A 27387-nucleotide genomic window follows, 5' to 3' on the forward strand; every position below is an offset into this window, starting at 1 on the left:
GGGAACTTGGGCTATAGACATGATTTTTAATCCATTTTAAATACTTAAAGTTTTAAAAATAGAATAAAATCTCGTAGACAAAAGAATAGCACACCAAGTGAACGCGAAATAAAAAAAAGTGCATAATAGTGCGCAATATTATTAGTACTTTAAAAATGTACATTAGTTTTTTGAGAAATCGGAAGTAGCGTAAATTACTACTTCCGGTCAACGGAAATTACTCAAAATTTAACAGAAGGTAGAGAATTAGATTTTTTACTTACATGTGAAATTTCATTTATCTATCTGAAATAGTACTCAAGTTATAGGCTTTTGAAAAATTCAACGTAGAAAAAGTACCACTTCCGGTTATCGGAAATCGCTCAAAAGTTGATACGGATCTACAATTTTGATAAAATACTTATATATGAAATTTCATCAACCTAGCTGTAACGGTACTCAAGTTATCGTGTTTACACACGGACAGACACACAGACATACGGACAGAATTGCAAAGCCCTGTTTTTCAGACTGGATTACGCATAAAACCTCTTAATTTTGAGAAATCTGGATTGATAATTTTTGCCCGATTAAAATAAGTCCTCTATACTTCGGATGTGATGAAGGACTGAGGTGTAATACGGTGAAAATTGTTAACATTTCAAGTGATTTTTGTGTACGATTACAATACTTTCTCTATACTTCGTATATACGAGAAAGTAAAAATGGCTAATAGAAAAATATTTAGTAGCAGCAATAATTATCAGTAACGCTTAAAACTGATTAGCAATACAAAATGATTAGCAAAACAGTATTCAACATGCAAAAAAATCAATCCATCCAATTTTTTAAATGTTCAATATTAAAAATAAAAGATGGCGTCAAATCAAGTATGGTTTACAGTACTTCCAATACATTGCTACAGACTATGCTTTGTTTTATTGTTTTTTAACTGCTATACCATTCCGAAATAATAAACGACGCTAAAGTGTGGTATTACGAATAGGCCTGTATATCTAACTCGTTTAGTATATTGCAACACTTACTAATCCAGTTGTAATTAGATATGGATAAAGATTATATCTAGATAAATATATAGAATCTAGATCTGACTAACTCTATCTATCTAGTCTACAAAATCACCACACCTGCAAAATTTTATAAAATTAAGAAACCAAGTTAGAGAAATTAATTAAAGTTTAGAATAGAGCATACACTGTTAATCTAGTTTGTTAATACATGTAATCCTATATTCTAAAGTTATGAAGGTATGTAATACTATGCATGTCTTTTTATCAAGGTGTATGAAGGAGAAACATATGGACAGTGGAATCACCCATCAATAGGGCTATAAAGACATAATTTTGTTATTCAAAGGATCCAATTAAAAAGCTACTAGAGGTTTGTGTTGAAGCCTGCATTTTTTTATTCATTCAATAGAATTTGATCTAGCATTTTAATAGACCACATATTTTTTTAAGTCAACTTTGATTACGTCTTAGAAAACGTATTTACAATTTAGTCAATAAATGTGTGTCTCTTTTGTAGGTTTAAATTTCAGAATCACATTAAGATGTGCTTGAAACTGAATTTTTTTCCATTATTTCACATTTAAAATACTTTTTTAATTAATTGTAATAGAAGTATTATACTAAGCTTCAATAGGTTGAAGGTATTTTAGTATAAGTATAAAATCTCTTAATAATAAAAAATTACATAGTTGATGTGTGATATCATTTTAAGGGGGGGGGGGGGTGGAATCTTGCTTGAAAGACAATTGATAGATGGCAGATAAATATTTAAAATGTGAGACAATTAAAAGCCACACATTTTAAACATTTTAAAGTTGACATTAGCTAAAACTAAAACATTATTTATAGAAGAAAAGCACAAGTAATGAGAGTTTTAAGATTATTTACTTGATATTGTTATGAAAATAATTTTATTGCATATAGCTTCTTCTTTTTCTGTGTTCTTATTTGAGTTTATCTAGCTGATAACTAAGTGAAAAAAAAAACAAATTGACATAAAAATAAGGCTTTTATGAAAAAGGCATAAAGTTTGAGAAAGTGCTAAGCTACTTTTTGGACCAGTTAAAAAGAATTCAAATTTGATATAGATCGATGTAAATATTTTTTTATGTAGGCTACTATCTGATGTAACCGTTATTTAGAGTAAAACAATTGTGTAATTGTAATTTAATATGATACAATGTAATGTTGGGTGAAGTAGAGTTGAGCTGATTCAACTCCAGTTGAGTTCTATGACCAGATTATTATAGTCAGCACCACACCAAACTGTCTTCACATCACCAGATTATGTTAGTCAGCACCTCACCAAACTGTCTTCACATCACCAGATTATGTTAGTCAGCACCTCACCAAACTGTCTTCACATCACCAGATTATGTTAGTCAGCACCTCACCAAACTGTATTCACATCACCAGATTATGTTAGTCAGCACCTCACCAAACTGTCTTCACATCTCCACAATATAATCTGGAACCTCATCCCTGTGGTTGAATTAAATGATGTTAAGTTTTGTAACAAAATCATAAAATGTAAATTTATTTTACAATAATTTTTTTATTGCAGGTAAAGTTGTCAGAGATGGGAAATACAGGTGGAAAGAAAAGAGAAAATCAGTTGGCAGAGAAAGGTAAAATAAATGTTTCTAGGCAACATGTTTTGTATTTGCTGTAAATGTTTAGAACATCCCAGTTGTTTTACAAATAGAGAAATGTTTTATTTACTGGAATAGGTTTGTGTTTAATCTAATTGAAACCTTGATGTTCAAATGTTTTAGGTCTAACACATAGACCAGATGAGACAACACAGTTGGAAGAAAGACAAGGTGAGACAACACAGTTGGAAGAAAAAAAAACTGACGCTGGTTTTATACCAGGTGAGTCTCGGATTGTGTAAAATATGTATGAAAAATATAAGAACTTACATTTATACAGAGTTTCTGGCACATAATTACATTATTTACATACTTATGATGCATGAGTTCTCTTACTGAGTCTGTTAAAAACAGATGGTTAGTTAAATGGTCATTTGGCAGGCAATATATACCACATGATACATGTAAACTCTACTTCATCTGCTTCAGCTAATAAAATAAATAGAAATGAGAAGTTTCTGTTAATTATTATAGTTGCACATTTTGTTTGCCAAGTACCTTATTTTAAATACATTTAAATTTGTATTTTTTTAAAATATGGATTCCCTCCCCTTGTAACTCTCCAGGACATCATGAATGTGAGATTTGCTATGGAGGTGAAGCTGACTTACACAAGCACTATACCAGCTGTAAGAAGAATCCAGGTCATAAAAAATTTATACCTGTTAATGATTTTAACTTGGATCATCTCCCCTCACGTTACCGTGACGTCATCATGCTGGAGGTAATCAAAGCTTTGTCTGCCCTAACGGTCATGATAAAGGTCAAGTACACCAGTCTAGCGAGACCAAAGTCTGTTCCATGCTTCAGTGGTCAGTATCCATTTTATAACACCAGAGGAAGTGACGTGTTGAGGACAGGGACGGGGAGGGTTTGTGGTGTGGTCAAGTACACAGAGAGACACAACAAGGGCACTTGTCCATGTGGCAAGTGTCAACACTCTGACACACCCAGCAAAGTGTGGGGGGAGGTTTATGTGAGGACAGCCAGACACGTGGTGTTTGATGACAGTGAGGCGAGACAGACCAGGTGTGTTGTAGGTTTTGATGACAATAAAAGTCCTGGGGTCAGTCTTGATGGCTGGGGGGTGAGGTTGGCAGACATGGAGGGAGACAGGTGTGAGTTTACATGTGTGTCATGTGACTTAAAGTTGGTTGATGAACTGGACAAGATGTGTCAGCGCTTTTATGCTCTATGTAAGAAAGTAAAGGACAAATGCAACAGATTTGATGATGTGGACAAGTTGACCGTTATAGTGTCACATCCTCATGGCTGTCCTAAACAGGTCTCTGTAGGACAATGGACACACAAACATGAGAGGGAAATTTGGTACAAGTTCACGTACACAACATGTACATGTCCAGGCTCCAGTGGAGCACATGTCTACATACCGGGACATGACAGGTGGTGGTTGCCGTCATATCCCCACAGTGGATCAAACTCTGATGGAAATTATAGTGGGGAGGGTGTGTGGTGGTTTTATTGATCCATTTGTAACTGTTGGTTCTCTCCCCTTGTCTAATGTAACTGTTGGTTCTCTCCCCTTGTCTAATGTAACTGTTGGTTCTCTCCCCTTGTCTAATGTAAACAAACAAAATGGCGGCTCCCTTCACGCCATTTGTTTAGAGTTGTTAGACACATAAACAAAATTATAAACAAATGTTTATTGTTGAGAAATGAAATATTTATAGGCTACACATTTCACACATGTATCTTTGTTTTGTTTAAACCTCCACATTAGATTTGTCATCGCCATCATTGTTTTTATTTATACTTTAATTCATGTTTGTATTTGTTTACAAACTGTTTGTATTTGTTTACAAACTGTTTGTATTTGTTTACAAATTGTTTGTATTGATGTCAATAAAGGTTTAGAAGATTTCAAAGTTTCTTTCATTCATTTTGTTATCGTTGATAATCTTAATGTTTTGTGTTGATGATAAACAAAACACGATGGTAGTGAAGAGAAATGTCGGCAGTCAAGTTTGTAGCTGAGACTTAATGTCGGCAGTCAAGTTTGGAGCTGAGACTTAATGTCGGCAGTCAAGTTTGTAGCTGAGACTTAATGTCGGCAGTCAAGTTTGTAGCTGAGACTTAATGTCGGCAGTCAAGTTTGTAGCTGAGACTTAATTTCGGCAGTCAAGTTTGTAGCTGAGACATAATTTCGGCAGTCAAGGTTGCACTTAATGTCGGCAGTCAAGTTTGTAGTTGAGACTTAATGTCGACAGTCAAGTTTGTACTTAATGTCGGTAGTCAAGTTTGTACTTAATGTCGACAGTCAAGTTTGACTTAATGTCGGCAGTCAAGTTTGTAGCTGAGACTTAATGTCGATAGTCAAGTTTGTACTTAATGTCAACAGTCAAGTTTGTACTTAATGTCGACAGTCAAGTTTGTACTTAATGTCGGCAGTCAAGTTTGTACTTAATATCGGCAGTCAAGTTTGTTCTTATTGTCGGCAGTCAAGTTTGTACTTTATGTCGGCAGTCAAGTTTGTACTTAATGTTGGCAGTCAAGTTTGCACTTAATGTCGGCAGTCAAGTTTGTAGTTGAGACTTAATGTCGACAGTCAAGTTTGTACTTAATGTCGGCAGTCAAGTTTGTACTTAATGTCGGCAGTCAAGTTTGTACATAATATCGGCAGTCAAGTTTGTTCTTAATGTTGGCAGTCAAGTTTGTACTTAATGTCGGCAGTCAAGTTTGTACTTAATGTCGGCAGTCAAGTTTGTAGTTGAGACTTAATGTCGGCAGTCAAGTTTGTACTTAATGTTGGCAGTCAAGTTTGTTCTTAATGTTGGCAGTCAAGTTTGTACGTAATATCGGCAGTCAAGTTTGTACTTAATGTCGGCAATCAAGTTTGTACTTAATGTTGGCAGTCAAGTTTGACTTAATGTCGGAAGTCAAGTTTGTAGCTGAGACTTAATGTCGATAGTCAAGTTTGTACTTAATGTCGGCAGTCAAGTTTGTACTTAATGTCGGCAGTCAAGTTTGTACTTAATGTCGGCAGTCAAGTTTGTACTTAATGTCGGCAGTCAAGTTTGTACTTAATGTCGGCAGTCAAGTTTGTAGCTGAGACTTAATGTCGACAGTCAAGTTTGTACTTAATGTCGGTAGTCAAGTTTGTACTTAATGTCGGCAGTCAAGTTTGTACTTAATGTTGGCAGTCAAGTTTGTACTTAATGTCGGCAGTCAAGTTTGTAGCTGAGACTTAATGTCGGCAGTCAAGTTTGTAGTTGAGACTTAATGTCGACAGTCAAGTTTGTACTTAATGTCGGTAGTCAAGTTTGTACTTAATGTCGGCAGTCAAGTTTGTACTTAATGTTGGCAGTCAAGTTTGTACTTAATGTCGGCAGTCAAGTTTGCACTTAATGTCGGCAGTCAAGTTTGTAGTTGAGACTTAATGTAGACAGTCAAGTTTGTACTTAATGTCGGCAGTGAAGTTTGTAGCTGAGACTTAATGTCGGCAGTCAGGTTTGTAGCTGAGACTTAATGTCGGCAGTCAGGTTTGTAGATGAGACTTAATGTCGGCAGTCAGGTTTGTACCTGCTAACATAAATATTAAGAGCAATTGCAAGAGCTGACAATTCTATTTCAATATGTTTTTTTTACGCACGGAGTTTGTTATTTATATGTTATAGCTGATTAGTTGTTTATATGTTATAGCTGATAAGTTATTTATATGTTATAGCTGATTAGTTGTTTATATGTTATAGCTGATTAGTTGTTTATATGTTATAGCTGATTAGTTGTTAATATGTTATAGCTGATTAGTTGTTTATATGTTATGGCTGATTAGTTATTTATATGTTTTAGCTGATTAGTTGTTTATATGTTATGGCTGATTAGTTGTTTATATGTTATGGCTGATTAATTGTTTATATGTTATGGCTGATTAGTTGTTTATATGTTATGGCTGATTAGTTGTTTATATGTTATGGCTGATTAGTTGTTTATATGTTATGGCTGATTAGTTGTTTATATGTTATGGCTGATTAGTTGTTTATATGTTATGGCTGATTAGTTGTTTATATGTTATAGCTGATTAGTTGTTTATATGTTATAGCTGATTAGTTGTTTATATGTTATGGCTGATTAGTTGTTTATATGTTATGGCTGCTTAGTTGTTTATATGTTATAGCTGATTAGTTGTTTATATATTATAGCTGATTAGTTGTTTATATGTTATAGCTGATTAGTTGTTTATATGTTATAGCTGATTAGTTGTTTATATGTTATAGCTGATTAGTTGTTTATATGTTATAGCTGATTAGTTGTTTATATGTTATAGCTGATTAGTTGTTTATATGTTATGGCTGATTAGTTATTTATATGTTATAGCTGATTAGTTGTTTATATGTTATGGCTGATTAGTTGTTTATATGTTATGGCTGATTAGTTGTTTGTATGTTATGACTGATTAATTGTTTATATGTTATGGCTGATTAGTTGTTTATATGTTATGGCTGATTAGTTATTTATATGTTATAGCTGATTAGTTGTTTATATGTTATGGCTGATTAGTTGTTTATATGTTATGGCTGCTTAGTTGTTTATATGTTATGGCTGATTAGTTGTTTATATATTATAGCTGATTAGTTGTTTATATGTTATAGCTGATTAGTTGTTTATATGTTATAGCTGATTAGTTGTTTATATGTTATAGCTGATTAGTTGTTTATATGTTATAGCTGATTAGTTTTTAATATGTTATGGCTGATTAGTTATTTATATGTTATAGCTGATTAGTTGTTTATATGTTATGGCTGATTAGTTGTTTATATGTTATGGCTGCTTAGTTGTTTATATGTTATGGCTGATTAGTTGTTTATATATTATAGCTGATTAGTTGTTTATATGTTATAGCTGATTAGTTGTTTATATGTTATAGCTGATTAGTTGTTTATATGTTATAGCTGATTAGTTGTTTATATGTTATAGCTGATTAGTTTTTAATATGTTATGGCTGATTAGTTATTTATATGTTATAGCTGATTAGTTGTTTATATGTTATGGCTGATTAGTTGTTTATATGTTATGGCTGATTAGTTGTTTATATGTTATGGCTGATTAGTTGTTTATATGTTATGGCTGCTTAGTTGTTTATATGTTATGGCTGATTAGTTGTTTATATATTATAGCTGATTAGTTGTTTATATGTTATAGCTGATTAGTTGTTTATATGTTATAGCTGATTAGTTGTTTATATGTTATAGCTGATTAGTTGTTTATATGTTATAGCTGATTAGTTGTTTATATGTTATGGCTGATTAGTTGTTTATATGTTATGGCTGATTAGTTGTTTGTATGTTATGACTGATTAGTTGTTTATATGTTATGGCTGATTAGTTGTTTATATGTTATGGCTGATTAGTTATTTATATGTTATAGCTGATTAGTTGTTTATATGTTATGGCTGATTAGTTGTTTATATGTTATGGCTGATTAGTTGTTTATATGTTATGGCTGCTTAGTTGTTTATATGTTATGGCTGATTAGTTGTTTATATATTATAGCTGATTAGTTGTTTATATGTTATAGCTGATTAGTTGTTTATATGTTATAGCTGATTAGTTGTTTATATGTTATAGCTGATTAGTTTTTAATATGTTATGGCTGATTAGTTATTTATATGTTATAGCTGATTAGTTGTTTATATGTTATGGCTGATTAGTTGTTTTCTATGTTATGGCTGATTAGTTGTTTATATGTTATGACTGATTAGTTGTTTATATGTTATGGCTGATTAGTTGTTTATATGCTATAGCTGATTAGTTGTTTATATGTTATAGCTGATTAGTTGTTTATATGTTATAGCTGATTAGTTGTTTATATGTTATAGCTGATTAGTTGTTTATATGTTATGGCTGATTAGTTATTTATATGTTATAGCTGATTAGTTGTTTATATGTTATGGCTGATTAGTTGTTTATATGTTATGGCTGATTAGTTGTTTATATGTTATGACTGATTAGTTGTTTATATGTTATGGCTGATTAGTTGTTTATATGTTATGGCTGATTAGTTGTTTATATGTTATGGCTGATTAGTTGTTTATATGTTATGGCTGATTAGTTGTTTAAATGTTATGGCTGATTAGTTGTTTATATGTTATGGCTGATTAGTTGTTTATATGTTATGGCTGTTTAGTTGTTTATATGTTATAGCTGATTAGTTGTTTATATGTTATAGCTGATTAGTTGTTTATATGTTATAGCTGATTAGTTGTTTATATGTTATGGCTGATTAGTTGTTTATATGTTATGGCTGATTAGTTGTTTATATGTTATAGCTGATTAGTTGTTTATATATTATAGCTGATTAGTTGTTTATATGTTATAGCTGATTAGTTGTTTATATGTTATGGCTGATTAATTGTTTATATGTTATGGCTGATTAGTTGTTTATATGATATGGCTGATTAGTTGTTTATATGTTATGGCTGATTAGTTGTTTATATGTTATGGCTGATTAGTTGTTTATATGTTATGGCTGATTAGTTGTTTATATGTTATAGCTGATTAGTTGTTATATATTATAGCTGATTAGTTGTTTATATGTTATAGCTGATTAGTTGTTTATATGTTATGGCTGATTAATTGTTTATATGTTATGGCTGATTAGTTGTTTATATGATATGGCTGATTAGTTGTTTATATGTTATGGCTGATTAGTTGTTTATATGTTCTGGCTGATTAGTTGTTTATATGTTATGGCTGATTAGTTGTTTATATGTTATAGCTGATTAGTTGTTCATATGTTATAGCTGATTAGTTGTTTATATGTTATAGCTGATTAGTTGTTTATATGTTATAGCTGATTAGTTGTTTATATGTTATAGCTGATTAGTTGTTTATATGTGATAGCTGATTATTTGTTTATATGTTATAGCTGATTAGTTGTTTATATGTTGTGGCTGATTAGTTGTTTATATGTTATAGCTGATTAGTTGTTTATATGTTATAGCTGATTAGTTGTTTATATGTTATAGCTGATTAGTTGTTTATATGTTATGGCGGATTAGTTGTTTATATGTTATAGCTGATTAGTTGTTTGTATGTTATGGCTGATTAGTTGTTTATAAGTTATGGCTGATTAGTTGTTTATATGTTATGGCTGATTAGTTGTTTATATGTTATGGCTGATTAGTTGTTTATATGTTATGGCTGATTAGTTGTTTATATGTTATGGCTGATTAGTTGTTTATATGATATGGCTGATTAGTTGTTTATATGTTATGGCTGATTAGTTGTTTATATGTTCTGGCTGATTAGTTGTTTATATGTTATAGCTGATTAGTTGTTTATATGTTATAGCTGATTAGTTGTTTATATGTTATGGCTGATAAGTTGTTTATATGTTATGGCTGATTAGTTGTTTATATGTTATAGCTGATTAGTTGTTTATATGTTATGGCTGATTAGTTGTTTATATGTTATAGCTGATTAGTTGTTTATATGTTATAGCTGATTAGTTGTTTATATGTTATAGCTGATTAGTTGTTTATATGTGATAGCTGATTATTTGTTTATATGTTATAGCTGATTAGTTGTTTATATGTTGTAGCTGATTAGTTGTTTATATGTTATAGCTGATTAGTTGTTTATATGTTATAGCTGATTAGATGTCTGCTTAGTTTTGTAAAACCTGGAAATTGACAAGTTAAATTCAATTCCTTCAGCATTTGTGGGGTCAAAAAAAAATATCAAAGTGTAGAAAATTCCATATTTCAAATGTTTTTTGACTTTTTAAATTTAGTAATGTTGCTGAAGGCGAGATTTTATTTTTACATTTTTTTGTGTCCTCTACTGTTAGCCACAAACTGCCTGTCATATTTTCTGAAACATAAACGAGGTCACGCTTTTTTGACGAGTTTAACCCCCCTTTTCCCCTCTGTCACACTTGGTGAAAAAACCGCCAGCCCCCCCCCCCCTCTAAAAAGACTTCACACCACAGTCTAGAACACCCACACAATCTCGGTTTAATTTTTCTTAAAACTTTTTTCTAAAATCTTGACTGAACTGGGTCAACAAAAAATATCTTAGTCAATTTCTAAAACTCGAAATAACGACTAAAATTCTTTTTCTAACACCCATTTTTACAATGCAAAACTGTGACCTCACTATCTGAACACCCCCCCCCCCCCTCTACCCCCAATTTTTCCCCTCATCGCAAACCGTGTGACGTCATTTATGGACGACCCTTAAGTGTGTGAGGTCATTTTCGGACTACCCCCACGTAGGACATAATGATTGACAATATGACCCTGGTTATCTGATTATTAAGACGATTCATCCGATTATGCGGAAATCACCGCAAACGTAATGCTACTGTGTGTACAACAAAAGCCGGTTCCGATATAATCGAAAAACTAAATGGCACTAAAGGTAACTTATCGTTTGATAATGCGATTTTTTAAAACAGCGATTGCTACACAAATATTTTACTTCTTTTAACACAAAAGTGTTTATGTAATACGAGAAAAACGAGTACGGCTAATGAACTGGGAAATCCCGGTAAGAATAAATATTCCCGATTTTTACTTACGCCAAATGATCTTATTTAAAACTTTTATAAATAGAAGTTGTGTCGTATAGAGGTTAATCTCTCTATGTCATATTTGTTTTAAAATAATACGAGCACGAGAACTTATAATGATACAGGAAAGCCTAGTAAGAGAGTACGGATAATTATTCCAGATTTTTTAAAATGCTTTATGAACTTTTATAAATCATAGGTGTATTAATGTAGTGGGCTTCTTTAGAAGTTAAAAAAAAATTGATTACTACGAATGCTATATTGGCTACTTTATCAGACAAAGTAAGAGGTACTGGACTTTGAAATCTATTTTTTAATAATCTATATAAATATTTGATCAAAATATATATAGCCTACACTTATCTCGCAATAATTGAAGTTTGGCAAATTTGAAACATAGTGGAAGCAGTTTTCTATGAAGGGGCGTAGATCAGTATTTATATATAGATAGCTTATATTAATGAAAGCCTTTGTAATTATATTTTCTGTCGCTAAAATTTCCCAAAAACGTAGATCTATATCTAGATTTGGTTGTCACTTGACCTACTTTTTTTACCGTCGTCATGGTAATGATTGGTGCCGAAAACGACCATAAAATGATTCCGTTTTTTTTTAATATTTCATGGTCACTTCAGAAATATATACTTAAAATCGTTATTTTTGCCGGTATAGTTTTAACAATGTATGATTGGTGTATAATGCTAACATGCCATTTGTACATTTTGTTTGGTCTAATTACTGAGAACATCGAGCAAAACATAATAAAATTAAGCAAAACGTGAATTGCTTTATTTAATATTGTTCTAAATGGAGAGAAATCTAGCTGACGACACATTTCTACTGAACGGCAGTGGTCGATCAATCGTTCCACAAAAACACTCCATAAAAAACTAACCCACCTTATCACTAAAAATCAGTCTTATCATCGTAACTATAATAAAACAAACGCGTTTTTTTTCACACATCATTTTCTAGGCTACCGATTAAATCGGATAAATAAAATTGATATCAACTTAAAGGTAAATAAATGTAGTTTATAATTGTTTATGTCATCATGAACAATAATGAAGTTTAATTTTTTTGGCGTCACCCTAATCTAGATAGCTTATAATTATGGAATCTTTTGGCATTAATATAGTTTTGCTCACTCAAAAAGTCTAAATATGTACTTGTCTTAAATTTTAACACGTTTAATCAGGCAATGAGTGTCTACTCTTTTACAAGTATGATTTTAATGAGGTTTTAACTTATTAATTTACCGTCTACATATAATGACCAGTCTAGTTAGATTGTTTACTCGATCTATCTAGATTCTACAATGTAGTAGTCTGTATCTTATTTTAGTCTAGAAACTAGATTCTAGATCACCAGACCTAGATTCCAAGTCTAAATAGAAAAAAATTGTAAATCTAGAATAGATTCAAGATCAATTTCCAGAGATTCTATACTAATTAATATAGCCTTAATATCTAGAAGATTTCTGGAGATCTAGTACTATCTATAATATTATTCAGTAATATAATTATGTGTGGATCTAGGTCTAGTACCAGTACCTGATCTCTTCTCGTATCTAGATCTAAGAATTTACTTTAATGTCTTTAGTCTAGCTTATAAAACAGTCAATTTTCTAGGGCATATTTACCATAATGGTATAAAAGTATAAATAACACCAGTTTCATTACTAAAACGTGTAATTCGATTGTGGCTATTGTTATTAAACTTATATTGTTGTATCTAGATATATACATTATTTTGATACGAAAAAAATAAACAAAAATTTCTAAAACAAAAATTTTGCTTCATCTTTTAGAAAAGCTTTTGATTGTGCAGTTTAAAAAAAAAGGTATTTTCTTTTGTTACAAATTTCTGTTTTTTCTTCAAGTTTTGATTAAGAATTCTCCTTATCGACGATGGCTATAAAAAAGAAAAAAAAACAGAAATTAAAATTACAATGTTGGTTTGGTGCATTAGTTCGTGCTAATTTAATTTTTATTTTATCCACATTCATCAACCTATTTTAACTTACAGAAGATCTTCATAATTGGACCTATTACAGCTCTTGAAGTAAATACACAATAAACTACATAATTTTTATTACATTTGAAAGACGTTTTTTTTTTAATTTTATTAACCAGGTTAGAGTGTAACAAAAAACGTTTAAAGAAGTTTTTTTAACACTAACTTGGACACTGTATTTTAAACATAAGTCTCCTTCACCACGACAAAAAAAAAACCTTAAACTAAGCATAGATTGAAATAAACCGGGAGTGATCTCCCCTAAACTTTCTCGAATATTCTTATATAACTTGGAATATAGACATGATTTTTAATAACTTAAACTTTTAAAAATAGAATAGAATCTCATAGAAAAAAGAATTGCGCACCAAGCGAACGCCAAAACAAAATGTGCATAATAGTGCGCAATATTATTAGTATTTATGAATTAACATGCGTTTTTTTTTTGAGAAATATGAAATAGCGTAAATTAGTACTTCCGGTCAACGGAAACTACTCAACATTTGTTAGAAGTTAGAGAATTAGATTTGACAGAATGTAGAGAAGTAGATCTTTTACTTACATGTGAAATTTCATTTATCTATCCTAAATATTACTCAAGTTATAGGCTTTTGAAAAATTCAAAGTAGATAAAGTACCACTTCCGGTTATTGGAAATCGCTCAAAAGTTGATACGGATCTACGATTTTGATAAAATACTTATATATGAAATTTCATCAACCTAGCTGTAACGGTACTCAAGTTATTGTGTTTACACACAGACAGACAGACACACAGACAGACAGACACACAGACAGACAGACACACAGACATACGGACAAGATTGCAAACTTATGTTTTTCCGTATCAGTGAGGTGTAAAACGTCGAGATTTGTAAAAATTTCGATTTTTTTTTGCACGATTACAAGACTTTTTCGATACTTCGTATATACGAGAAAGTAAAAAGTAAAGTTCTCTTTCAAAAATGACGGTCCGATGAGCAAGTGAAGAAGTGCTCAGCTTTGAATAAAACTTATTTATAGCCCCCTTATCCTTCATTCATTTTGTCAAGGCGTTTGATAGTGTAGCTAATTTTGAACATTCGATAGAAAAATTTAGCTTATGCAAACAACTAAATACTAGTGATATAATTTATAGAAAAGAAATGAAAATAACAATACTACAAACAAGACTGCTCACACACAAAAAAGCACCAATTAAACAAATTAAAATAAAATTAATTTGAAAATAGCACACATTTTACGCATGTTATGAAAGAAAAAACAAAACATTCAATAAGGAATCAGCAATGCAGTATATTCTTTTAACATGAAAAATTAGTGTGGAATTTAACAGCACTGTTTGGAAATACAAGCTCAAAATCTAGAACACAAATGTAAACTTGGCGTTGCAATTAAAAGCACATCAAAACCCATAGTAAAATGTTAAAATGAAGTCACTAAACGTATGAAGAATGATTGAAAGATGTTTGGAACAGTGAATGATATCAGGCATTTAGGCGTGATTTAGACTAAAATCAGAAATATAATACGTATTTTTATTTTCATATTCATAGCTTATTTTAAAAATAAATATATGAAAAATATACTTAGATTTCTATGTTAAATAAACTTAATTTTTTGTTGTGCAAGTTAAAACTTACTGTCATTTAATTTGAACAGGTAAAATTTTGTCTTTACAGGAAATAACAAACATGGGGAATATAGTAGGAAAGAAAAGACAATTGGCACTGGCAAGTGAAGGTAAATTGGTAGATTTAAGACTTTTTACAAGCTTCAATTTAACTTGCTTCCTCTGTCTGTCATCAGTCAGTCGATAGTCTGTCTGTACACAGTCTGTCTATCTGTCATTATCGATCGAAACGGGCGAGCAAAATTTCGGACACGTCAAACTGACAGATTCGTTTCAAAGTTGGCACCTGTGTCAAGCCACTGCAATCTGAAATAAAATCTGACTTATTTCCATGATTAACTAAATTGTTACCAATTAATTAAAATTTTCTGAAATTAGTAGGGGTCGTCCATAAATGACGTCACACTCACAGGGGGTAGGGGGGTCCGTAATTTTATGACGCTGTGTGACGAGGGAGAGGGGGGGGGGGGGTTCAGATGGTGCGACGTCACACTATTGCATTATTAAAAAAGCAATGTTAGAAAATAAATTTTAGACTTTAATTCGCGTTTTAGAAAACTGTTTTAATAAATTGCAATAGGAATTGATTAAAATACTCTATTTTGACAGAGTTCAGACAAGATTTTGGAAAAATATCGATGTTTAAGAAAAATTCAACTGCAATTTTGATGGGGGTTGTAGGCTGATGTGTGACGTCATTTTAGGGGGAGGGTCTGGCTTTTTGTGACGATGTGTGACGGAGAGGAGGGGGGATGTAAAAATCGTCAAAAAAAGCGTGACGTCCTTTATGGATGACCCCTAGGCAATTTTTAAAAACTCTTTCCGGACTATTATACACAAGTCATCGTGTTCAGTAGGTGCTCAATAGTTTTTAGTCATTCAACTCTATTGTATTTAAAAATTATAGGGGTTGGAAACAGGCGCCGTAGCGTGGTTGTGTGGTAGATGTTTAGGCTGCTAGCCATATGGTATTGAGTTTACAAATCGGTTACGACTCAGGACTGCATGCGATCACTGAGTCAACCCAACTAAAATGAGCAAATCACCTCACATTAAGCAGCGGGTATTGAGCTGACCACACTATGCCAAATTCCTTGAAAAAATAAATGCTACTTCATCTGTCCCATATTTTGTTTACAAAAACAGGGGGAAAAGATAATTATGTCTGTAAAGTAAATTATTATTGAAAGTGCCAACTTATTTTAAATGTGTTTCTGAATTGAGAAACTGTCAACAATTTATGTTAGTATGTGCATTACCTCAACTTATACTATGGTGCTAAATAAAGCGTGTGCAATTAATATTAATTATTTTATGTATTAAATTGCTTGTTGTATCTCTCCAGGACATCATGAAGCCGAAATCTGTTATGGAGGTGAAGCTGACTTACAAAAGCACTATACCAACTGTAAGAAGAATCCAGGTCATGTCAACTTCATACCTGTTAATGATTTTAACTTGGATCATCTCCCCTCACCTTGGCGTGACGTCATGTTGCTGGAGCTAATCAAAGCTTTGTCTGACCTAACAGTCATGATAAAGGTCAAGTTCACTAGCCAAAGAGGCCAAAGTTTTTACCATGTTTAGGTGATCAGTATCCATCTTATAACACCAGAGGAAGTGACGTGTTGAGGACAGGGACGGGGAGGGTGTATGAGATAGACAAGTACACAGAGAGTGACAATATAGGCACTTGTCCATGTGGCAAGTGTCAGCACTCGAACACACCCAGCAAAGTGTGGGGGGAGTTTGGTGTGATGACAGCCACACATGTGGTGTTTGATGAGAGTGAGGCGAGACAGACCAGGTGTATTGTAGGTTTTGATGACGATAACAGTCCTAAGGTCAGTCTTGATGGCTGTAAGAATTGGGAGGCAGACATTGAGGGAGACTGGTGTAGGTTTACATGCGTGTCATGTGACTTGAAGCTGATTGATGAACTGGGACAGATGTGTCAGCAGTTTAATGATCTATGGCAGAAAGTAATGGACAAATACGAGGGGTTTGTTGATGTGGACAAGTTGACCGTTTTAGTGTCACATCCTCATGGCTGTCCTAAAAAGGTCTCTGTAGGACAATGGACACACGAAATCAAAAGGGGAGAGCTATACAAGTACAACAGATACGTGTACACAACATGTACATGTCCAGGCTCCAGTGGAGCGCCTGTCTACATGCCGGGGTATGGCAGGAGGTGGTCACATGTCCACAGTGGATCAAACTCTGAAGGAAATTTTTGTGGCGAGCCTTGGTTGTGTTGATCCACCAGTAACTGTTAGTTGTCTCCCCTTGTCTGATGAAAACAAACAACATGGCGGCTCCCTTAACTGATGTGTGCCAAGACTAGAAAGTCTTCATCAGCAACTTTGTATTCTGGTGAAGACAAGAAATAAATTGTTTAGATTATCTCGCGTCATTTTATAGAGTTGTAAGAAACTTTAGAAAACAAATGTTTAATGTTAGAAACTTTTACTTTGTTGCGTTTTAATTTGTATAAATTTGTGGATATAATTAAGTTTCACTAAAACTAGGCAGTTTTGTTCGTTTACTTTCGATTTCAATGTTTATATTATCCATGCTTAGGAATCTTTTTCCGAAATGGCTTCAGTATCCTGTCCCGTATAGTTCTCAATTGTTAAAAAGGATACTTTCATAGTTATCGCTGAAAGAAATCGTTTGAAATAGAAACGGAGGAGACTGGAACATTAGGGTTCGATCTTAATAAAAATCAAATGAGTTGACGAAGTGTTGCCTACGCCTATGCTGATAGGAAGCCGAAACGAATAAGAAGAAAATCAAAAGAGTTTAGAAAAGTGTTTCTTAACATGGGTTTGATCGAACCCCAGAAGTAACCGAAAGTGACCTCTACATGTAAATATGTTAATGAGGGTTAATAAAATGTGCTCGTGGCCTAATTACGTTCTCTGTTTTAGAGGTAATTCATTTATGATGTCAACAAAAATTTGTAATTTTAGACTCCCCCCCCCCCCGTTAACACGCGTCCAATTACGACGAACCCCCCCCCCTACCCTGCCTCCTCCCCCCCCCCCATGCGGACGTCCACAAAAAGTTTAGTAAATCTCTCAAAAATTTGTGCCAAATTACTAATCCATTACATTCATTGATTATGTAATACAGGTATTTAATATTTCTAATAACATCTATTACTAGGTCTAAATATTAACAGTAGAAGTCAGAAAGTGTTGAACAAATAAGTGTATTTTAAACGACTTAGTATTAATTAGGCCCTAAATGAAAGCATTTAATTTAATTTAATGGTTTTTTTTTGCCAAACCAAACAAAAACTACAAAATATAGAAAAAGTATTGTTGTATGTAATAGTCTTTTTTCTGCAATCGTAGATGTCTTATAACATTAACAATCATAATATCTGTATTGTAAATGCGTAAAGCGCGGTAATGGTTCGTGCAGAGTCTGGAAAATGTCTGGAAAAGTAAATATTAGACTTGTATTCGTCATGAAAACCATTATTTTTTGGGTTGTCTTTTTAAAAGTCTGGAAAAAGTTGGTAATTTAATTTTAGAAATAAAAGTTTCCTATGATATCCGTTAGTCTACGACGTGTAAACTTATAGTTAGGTTAGGTTTGACTGTCGCCTTTTCAGGGACATAGGCCACTGACAAGCGCTTACCATGCATCTCCATTCTGGCCTAGTCTCGGAGGCGTAGCAACCCTATCCCGGCGCCTGGGACAAACTTTCGATTTGCACACCTCCCCCCTCAAGATTTCGATTTGCACCCACCTCAATTTTTTTATTTACACCCCTCCCCCTCAAGCTTTCAATTTATTTTTCCAACCCATTTTGGCACCCCCTGTGGTCGGCGCACGGGGACATATGTCCCCCCCCCCGCCCCCCCCCCCCCCCTCTCGCTACGCCTCTGGCTAGTCTTTCCAATTGACCCCAGGTTATCCAATCTTCTTGGTGTCTTCTTCTAGATCCGGTCTTTGTTGGTCTTAATATATGGCTAATCAAATTCAATTTTGCCATAGTAACTAATTTCTGATGGTTTTAGGCCCGCGTATTAGAATGATCTTTATGCAGCATGAATTTATAAATATTTTATTTTCTTCGTATTTACGGCAGTTGCTCTCCACGTCTCATCTCCATAGAGTCAAACAGAAACTTATAGTGTGAATGTCCTTAGACTATTTAAAATATTTCTTTATTGAAAGAGTGATCGTGCACAGACGATGTGTGGCCTACTATTTTACACAGTATGTTTCCTAAGGTAGTCAGAGTTTGCAGGAAGTCATAAATATATTTTTTATTAAGAGGGTGGGTGAGAGGGGCTGTAAACGAAACTATTTGATGTCATTTGTGACTTTCTAGCTATCAATGACTTTATGAGGTGGGATAAAATTTGACTGATCAACTTCACATTACATTTACTGAATCTTACAGACACTTCTCGCTACACGTGTTTTTGTAACAAACCATATCCCCCCCCCCCTTTTTTTATTGTGAGCCCCACACACCTAACCACATTCTTCGTGCGCTGTTTTTAAATTTCTAGTTTTGACGTAGTTATTTTAAATGTATTACTTTAACCCTTTATTTACGGAATTATGTTCTGAATGAGATTTTTACTTAAACAATGTGTTACTATATTGCTTTTGGCACATTCAAAGCATATATCGAAGGAAATTTCGTTTCATAAATTTTTAATGGCCCAAACAGATATTGGTACTTATAAGTACCGTCAGTAAACTAGGACATTTTTTTTCAAAAAATTTTTTTTTACAAAACAGGAACAAACGATACAATTTATTAACTAATAACATGGCAATCATTATAACAATCACTTTTTTTGTAATTTTCACACATAAATACAGCACAAAAGTATATTTTGAGTACGATTTTTACTGGATTTTCTATCGGAACACATCTTAGACCTCAAACACAGCAAAAGTAGTCGACATGTCATGCTCCCTCAATCTTGTCTGTGGTCTTTCTAGTGTTGCAACGGTTGCCGGAATGAATATGCTTTTGCTGGAAGCTTCCAATAACTAGTACAATGAGCCGCATAAACAAACAAAAGCCTAGTCATTCAGCACACAACTACTAGAAATACTAATATAATTGTAGCCTACTATAATGTTATGACAAGTCTACACTACAGTGCAAAGTTCATAAATAGAAGTGAGCTCAATGTGTTTTGGAAGAAGTAGTGGATTACTCTTTTCTGCTTACTGATTTAAATTTACCTTATAGATCTATACTATATGCAGAAGTATGGACTATTACTAGTCTACAGGTATACATTATGTAAATGCTAGTTGTTGTAGGCAAGACAGTTCATTGCAGTAAATATAACTAACAAATTAAATCTTACAACCTGAACTAGGCTTTGGTATACAAATGAAGTATACTAAACCTTATAAACGAGCCTGCAACTGATACCTTTATTCTTGTTATTTTTTTACTACTAGAAATGAACATGTAATTACAATATTTCTTAGGTAAACCATATGCAAACCTTCTTATAAATGTGTAAATATCATTTTTTGAGTACATTTCGATAAGTAATTATCAAGACAATATTTATGTAACTCCACCTAACAAATCTGCAATTTTCTAAAAATCCTAAAAAAAATGACCGTGTGCCCTGACGGTACTTATAAGTCCACTTGTAAACATCGATCTAATATAAAGACAATTTGATTAAAATTGTATAACTAGAAGTTAAACGCGTTTGCCTGACTATTGAAGGTGCCAATAAAAAATATTTGGGGTTGAAAACTTGAAAAATAAGGAAAAACAAAAGGAAATCAGGAACGGGTGTGAGAAATGTACAGAAAAATTGTGAACTACCGATATAGCAAGACATTGAAAAAGCGCCACACCATTAATTTTTTTAAAAACATTGATACCTCCGACTACCGGCGACTCGGGGGAGATAATACTATAAAATACATCAATAATTTTTAAAATTCGTATGTAATTTAATATAATACAGGCACTTAATTAAAGTGGTACTTATAAGTACCGTCAGTAGATAAAGGGTTAAAAAAATAACTAGTTCTATATCATCTTAGGTTTTGACAAAAAATAACGATGTATTGGTGGCACGATCTATCAGGGCCTAGGTCTAAATCTAATTATTTTTAAACTTACGTTTCAATTTTTTTCTATGGTAGCTTATAATAAGCTGACCCTGGTTTTCGATTTTTTTGTCAGTATCAATAACTTGCACAAAAGCTTAATACATGCTAAATTGACTTAGTTTACTATTGTTCTAGGTTTTATTGATAATTTTCAATAAAAATAATTGATACTGTAGATTTAATTTATTTTTAATTTATGCAATTGTTCGTATAGATTTAAATAAATTTGTAAAAGAATACAACGTTTTCTTTCATTCATTTTGTTATCGTTTATAATCTTAATGTTTTGTGTTGATGATAAACAAAACACGATGGTAGTGAAGAGAAATGTCGGCAGTCAAGTTTGTATCTGAGATTTAATGTCGGCAGTCAAGTTTGTAGCTGAGACTTAATGTCGGCAGTCAAGTTTGTAGCTGAGACTTAATGTCGGCAGTCAAGTTTGTAGCTGAGACTTAACGTCGGCAGTCAAGTTTGTAGCTGAGACTTAATGTCGGCAATCAAGTTTGTAACTGAGACTTAATGTCGGCAGTCAAGTTTGTAGCTGAGACTTAATGTCGGCAGTCAAGTTTGTAGCTGTTCAATAGTACCCAAGTACACCGACATGTAAATACTTACAATAGGTTTTAGTTCATATGTTTTTTACATACGATACTATTAGTTTAAGATTCCGTTAAATTCTGTTTAGGTTGATATGGTAGTAGTATATTAGGTCCCTTTTGGACCGATTTTTTGGCGCAGGTGGATGTGGGGAGGAGCAATGACATATAGTAAAATACTCGGATGTGGAGGGGGAGCCTGGTACAATGACATATAGTAAAATACTCCCAGCCTGGCGCATCGGAGGGTAAGGTGGAGAGGGAGCCTGGTACAAAGACATATAGTAAAATACTACGCCAACTGGGGTTGGCGCAGGTGGTGGGGAAGTAGGTCATTGACCTTGTGACGTAATCAGTGACATTATGACGTAATCATTGACCTAGTTACGTAATTTTAATGCGTTTTTTAAATTAGTTTTAATGAGTTTTTAAATTTTAAATTTAAATTTTTATTAACGAGTTACGTAATTTGATTATTTGTTTGTATTTTGTTGTGTTTAGTTTGTTTAATTACTTTGTTTCTAGTTACGTAATTGGATTTTAATTTTTTAAATTTTTAAATTTTTAATTTTAATTTTATTAACTAGTTACGTAATTATTTTAATTTTTAAAGCTTTTAATTTGATTTTAATTACTTTGTTTAATTTATTTATTTGATATATTGTGTAATTTTTATTAACGAGTTACATAATTTGATTATTTGTTTACTTTTTAATTATTTTTATTTTGTTTATTTTTAATTTTATTTTATTTTATAATTAGTTTGAATTTAATTTAATTACTTTGTTTATATTGTGTAATTTTTTATCGACTAGTTACGTAATTTTAATGTGTTTTTATTACGTAATTGTTTAATTTGTTTACTTTTTTAATTATTTTTATTTTGTTTATATTTCTTTTCTTTGTTGTTTAATTTGTTGGTTTGTTTATTTGGTTGTATGTATGTTTTAAATTCTCCCCTACAACGCGAACGTATACTTTGTATACCAGCCTTTAACCAGCCGTGCAACATGTGGTACTTATCGATCCGCAATCCTTTGTTTTTGTCAAACACTGGACAACGGGCGCGTTAATATTGATTCCACCCACGGGCCATCACAGCATGATGTCCCACCTAATTAAATTTTGTTATGCATCAGTGATTTTTCCCCGCTCGGTTTGACAGGTCATGATGATTAACGACGTACATTAAGTGCCTCTCCGCGTTAAGTGTGGGAACATCTGTTACCACTGTATTGGTTTTTTCCCCTGGTTGGGTCCCGTGCTTTCCGCTAACAGGTATACGGACAGTATCATAGGTTTTTAAGTTTCTGGTACGAGTATGTTAAACGTATACACACACACACACACACACTAAATTAGAACAAAAGTTTTCTTATATTTTATTTGTTTATTAACGTTTTTTAATGGGAATGTATTGATCGCAGCCGCTGGGCCATCACACCTAATTAAATTTTGTTATGCATCACCGATTTTTCCCCGCTCGGTTTGACGGGTCATGGTAATTAACGACGTACATTAAGTGCCTTTCCGCGAAGTACGTAGGTCATTATGCAACAGCTGTCGAGATCCATTAAGCGCGTCTCCGCGTTAAGTGTGGTAACAGCTGTACCACTTTAATTGATTTTTCCCCGCTCGGTTACTAGAGTGGGAAACCATCACGTAACAGCTGGTGCTGTAATTACGCTGAGTAAGGACTTTGGTTGTAACTATTCGCTTATAGCGAGGGTCAGCGAAAACAAAATATATATTTAAGGGTTGGAATTTTCTTTCAACCACCGTTAAATCAGGTTTTGAGACGAAACGAAGTCTCCGTAGGTTCGTGTTTTTTAACGGGCGACAGGGCGACTTGGGTGCGTTGGTACGTGAGGTATGCGGGGTAGACATGTTTTTTACAAGTCTGGAAAAGTAATTACGTTTTTTTATGACCGTTCCGATTTTCTTTTGATCTGACCACCATTTGACCACCCTGAGCCAGATAAATTTAACAAATGTTCAATACATAGTCGCTTATAGTAACATGGGTGAGGGGTGTAAGCAGGCGGGTGACGGTGTGAACAGGTGATTGAAGGGTGAGCATGTAGGTGAAGGGGTGAGCAGGTCGGTGAAGGGGGACAGGAGTAGGAGTAAAGGATATATAGTAAAAGATTCCATAACCTAAGTGAGGTGGGTGGGGAGGTGGATTTTAATTTTAATTTTAATTTTTAATTTTATTTTTATTTTTTTTCATCATCTGTTAACTTTAAGGTTCTATAACTCTATATATTTTAATACGTTTTTGATTCAAATGAGTTTACTCCCCCTAACGTAAGTACATGTAAAGAGGGATTTCCTATAGATCTGTAATGAATTAGGCCTTTTTGACTATGACTTGTTGCCCAGGTGTTGACATGATACACTTTTTTGAGATACATGTACACACACACACACACACACACGCACATGCGCGCGGGCGCGAAATTCATACTAGGTCGGTAAAAGCCGGAGAGAACTTATAGGTATACATTATCATGGCGACAACAAAAGCGACCCTTATTTTATTTACATGAAAGCGTGTTTTCCAAAAAGTCTCACCAGGCCGTTGTCATTTTTGCAGCGGGGTTTATTTTAAGTGCACCCCGTGCACGATTGTTTACATTTTAAAAGACGTGTTGCGTGTCTTCCCCATAGGTCTTCCCTAATAGAGAAACGAGAGGAAAGACAACTGTTCTAAAATTAGAACAGCCTTGTCTACAGACACGAGTATCGTCCCTTGTGAAAAAAATGCGCGTCAGAATCCTTAACTAAACAGTCAATTTCTTTAACAAGTTAAAAAATAATTTAGGAAGACAAGGGTTAACAACATTAGACGCCACCGTTTTTGTTTCCTGTGACAAGGCTCAATACACTTTTGTATTTTATGTCTCAAGTAGAGGGGTGGGATATTTTTTCTTTGTAAGTGTGTTGTAAACAATAGGTAGAGGAAGCGATTACTAGATAAGAGGGGAGAGAACGTGACGTACATCGCGATATTTGAAAACATGTCGATGTTTAACCTCAACCAAAAAAGGCAATGAACCTAGAAGGAAGACGAATATATATCTTAGTCTTGCAGCAGATTACCTTCCCATGTTCGCTTTAGTATTACAGTTTTCATCAAACTTCTTTTTCACTTGAACTTCTTTAATTTTTAAGAAAGTTTACATAAGACATTACGTCTAATTACAATTTTTTATTTTTACCACTCAATGTATTTTCTTTTTCTATATCTTACATTGTCATCTTAATTTTTGATCACCTTAGTAAAAATTTGCTTAAGATTATAAAATTCAAACTACACCACCCTAGATCGAACTTAGACGTTCAAAACCGGAGGTACGTCCCCCACCCCCATCACCACTCCCCCTCTCCCCCTCCCCCTCCCTCCCCCTCCGTCTGCAAACAACAACGTTATAGTACGTCGTGTCAAATGACACACCGTTTAAAATGTCTACATTTAAAGTTCACCAAAATAATGACGTAAAATCTAAATATGATATGACGTTAGCATACATATCATTCAATCTAATCACTCTAAAGTACAAATCAATCATTTTTATTGATTAAGGGGCTGGGTGAGTTATTTTTATCACTATTCGCCCTTCCCCTTCCCTTTGTCCGCAACCCCTTTCCCCTTCTCCCATCCCTAACCTCAATACCAACCGATAGATACACAGACCGTACCACTACCCATTCTATTCCATTTAAGAGACAAAGGCTGTATGACAATCTTACAGACAAATATTTATTCAACTAATATCACAACCCCTAGACACTACTCCAACAGACTGGGATATGTAACTTGTAGACACCACTCCTTGTTGAATATCTCTTGCACCCTACCTACATCGACAACTTTGTCCGCCGCCCTCGCCCCCGTCCCTAAACACCCGCTAGATAAACAGACCGTACCTCTACTCACACTATTACTTGGACAGACAAAGGACAAAATAACAGACAAACTTGTATCTGTATTCAACTAATGTTACAAGTGACAGCGTTCCCATCCAACTCCGAAACATTCATGGCCCAATTTCGAAACCAGCCTCGTTAAAAACTCCCCTGACCCTAATTTAACTTTGCCTCACCATTTCCAAAACAGTCCTGTACCAAACATCCATGTACCAATTTTGAAACCTGTCTTGTTGAAAACAAAGACCGTTCCACTCTAGTGTAAACTCTACCCCGACCAACTCCGAAACAGGGATGGTCCGCGTTTGAAACCTGCCTCGGTGAAAACAAAATCCTTCCCACTCTAGTATAGACTCGGCCCCTAACACTTCCAAATCATACCTGTAACAACTTTGGAACCTACCTAGGTGTTAACAAAACACCTCCGACCTTCGTATAAACTCTGACCCTCATCTATTCCTAAACATACATGTAACAACTTTGAAACCAACCTTGGTGAAAACTTCACCGACCCTAGTATGAACACAACCCACACCAATTCCTAAACATGCATGTACCAACTTTGCAACCTGCTGCGGTGAAAATTTCACCGACCCTAGTATGAACTCTACCCCTGTCCATTCCTAAACATCCATGTACCAACTTTGAAACCTGCCCTGGTGAAAACTTCACCGACCTTAGTATGGACTCTACACCTACCGATTCCAAAACATGCATGTTCCGAGTTCAAAACCAAACTTCACGGACACTAGTATGAACTCGGCTACCAACAATTCCCAAACATGCATGTACCAACTTTGCAACCTGCCTCAGTGTTAACAAAACTCCCCGACCCTAGTATGAACTCGACTGCCAACAATTCCTAAACATGCATGTCCCAACTTTGTAACCTGCCTCGGTGAAAACTTCACCGACCCTAGTATGGACTCTACACCTACCAATTCCTAAACATGCATGTTCCGAGTTCAAAACCAACCTCGGTGAAAACTTCACCGACCCTAGTATGAACACGGCCCCTAACAATTCCAAGGATGCATGTACGACCTTCGAAACATCCCTCTGTGTTAACAAAACTCCCCCGACCCTACTATAGGCTCGACCCCTAACAATTCCAAAACATCCCTAACCTAGCTTCGAACCCTGCCTCGGTGAAAACGTCACCGACTCTAGTATGAACGGTGCCCCTAGCCAACTCCAAACCTTCCCTGGGGACCCGAATAGTGATAAAAATAACTCACCCAGCCCCTTAATCAATAAAAATGATTGATTTGTACTTTAGAGTGATTAGATTGAATGATATGTATGCTAACGTCATATCATATTTAGATTTTACGTCATTATTTTGGTGAACTTTAAATGTAGACATTTTAAACGGTGTGTCATTTGACACGACGTACTATAACGTTGTTGTTTGCAGACGGAGGGGGAGGGAGGGGGGAGGGGGAGGGGGAGAGGGGGAGTGGTGATGGGGGTGGGGGATGGGGAGAGGGGGAGTGGTGATGGGGGTGGGGAACGTACCTCCGGTTTTGAACGTCTAAGTTCGATCTAGGGTGGTGTAGTTTGAATTTTATAATCTTAAGCAAATTTTTACTAAGGTGATCAAAAATTAAGATGACAATGTAAGATATAGAAAAAGAAAATACATTGAGTGGTAAAAATAAAAAATTGTAATTAGACGTAATGTCTTATGTAAACTTTCTTAAAAATTAAAGAAGTTCAAGTGAAAAAGAAGTTTGATGAAAACTGTAATACTAAAGCGAACATGGGAAGGTAATCTGCTGCAAGACTAAGATATATATTCGTCTTCCTTCTAGGTTCATTGCCTTTTTTGGTTGAGGTTAAACATCGACATGTTTTCAAATATCGCGATGTACGTCACGTTCTCTCCCCTCT

The 27387-nt window shown here is 34.0% G+C and overlaps 1 pseudogene; it reads left to right on the plus strand.

Moving 5' to 3' along the window:
• LOC131955817 (uncharacterized) overlaps positions 1–27387 on the plus strand; it is a 35992-nt pseudogene that overhangs the window by 2083 nt on the left and 6522 nt on the right.

The sequence above is a fragment of the Physella acuta genome, unplaced genomic scaffold (assembly GCF_028476545.2).
Source record: "Physella acuta isolate Inbredline_101_S28 unplaced genomic scaffold, ASM2847654v3 ptg001106l, whole genome shotgun sequence".
In the NCBI taxonomy this organism is placed as follows: Eukaryota; Metazoa; Mollusca; class Gastropoda; family Physidae; genus Physella; species Physella acuta.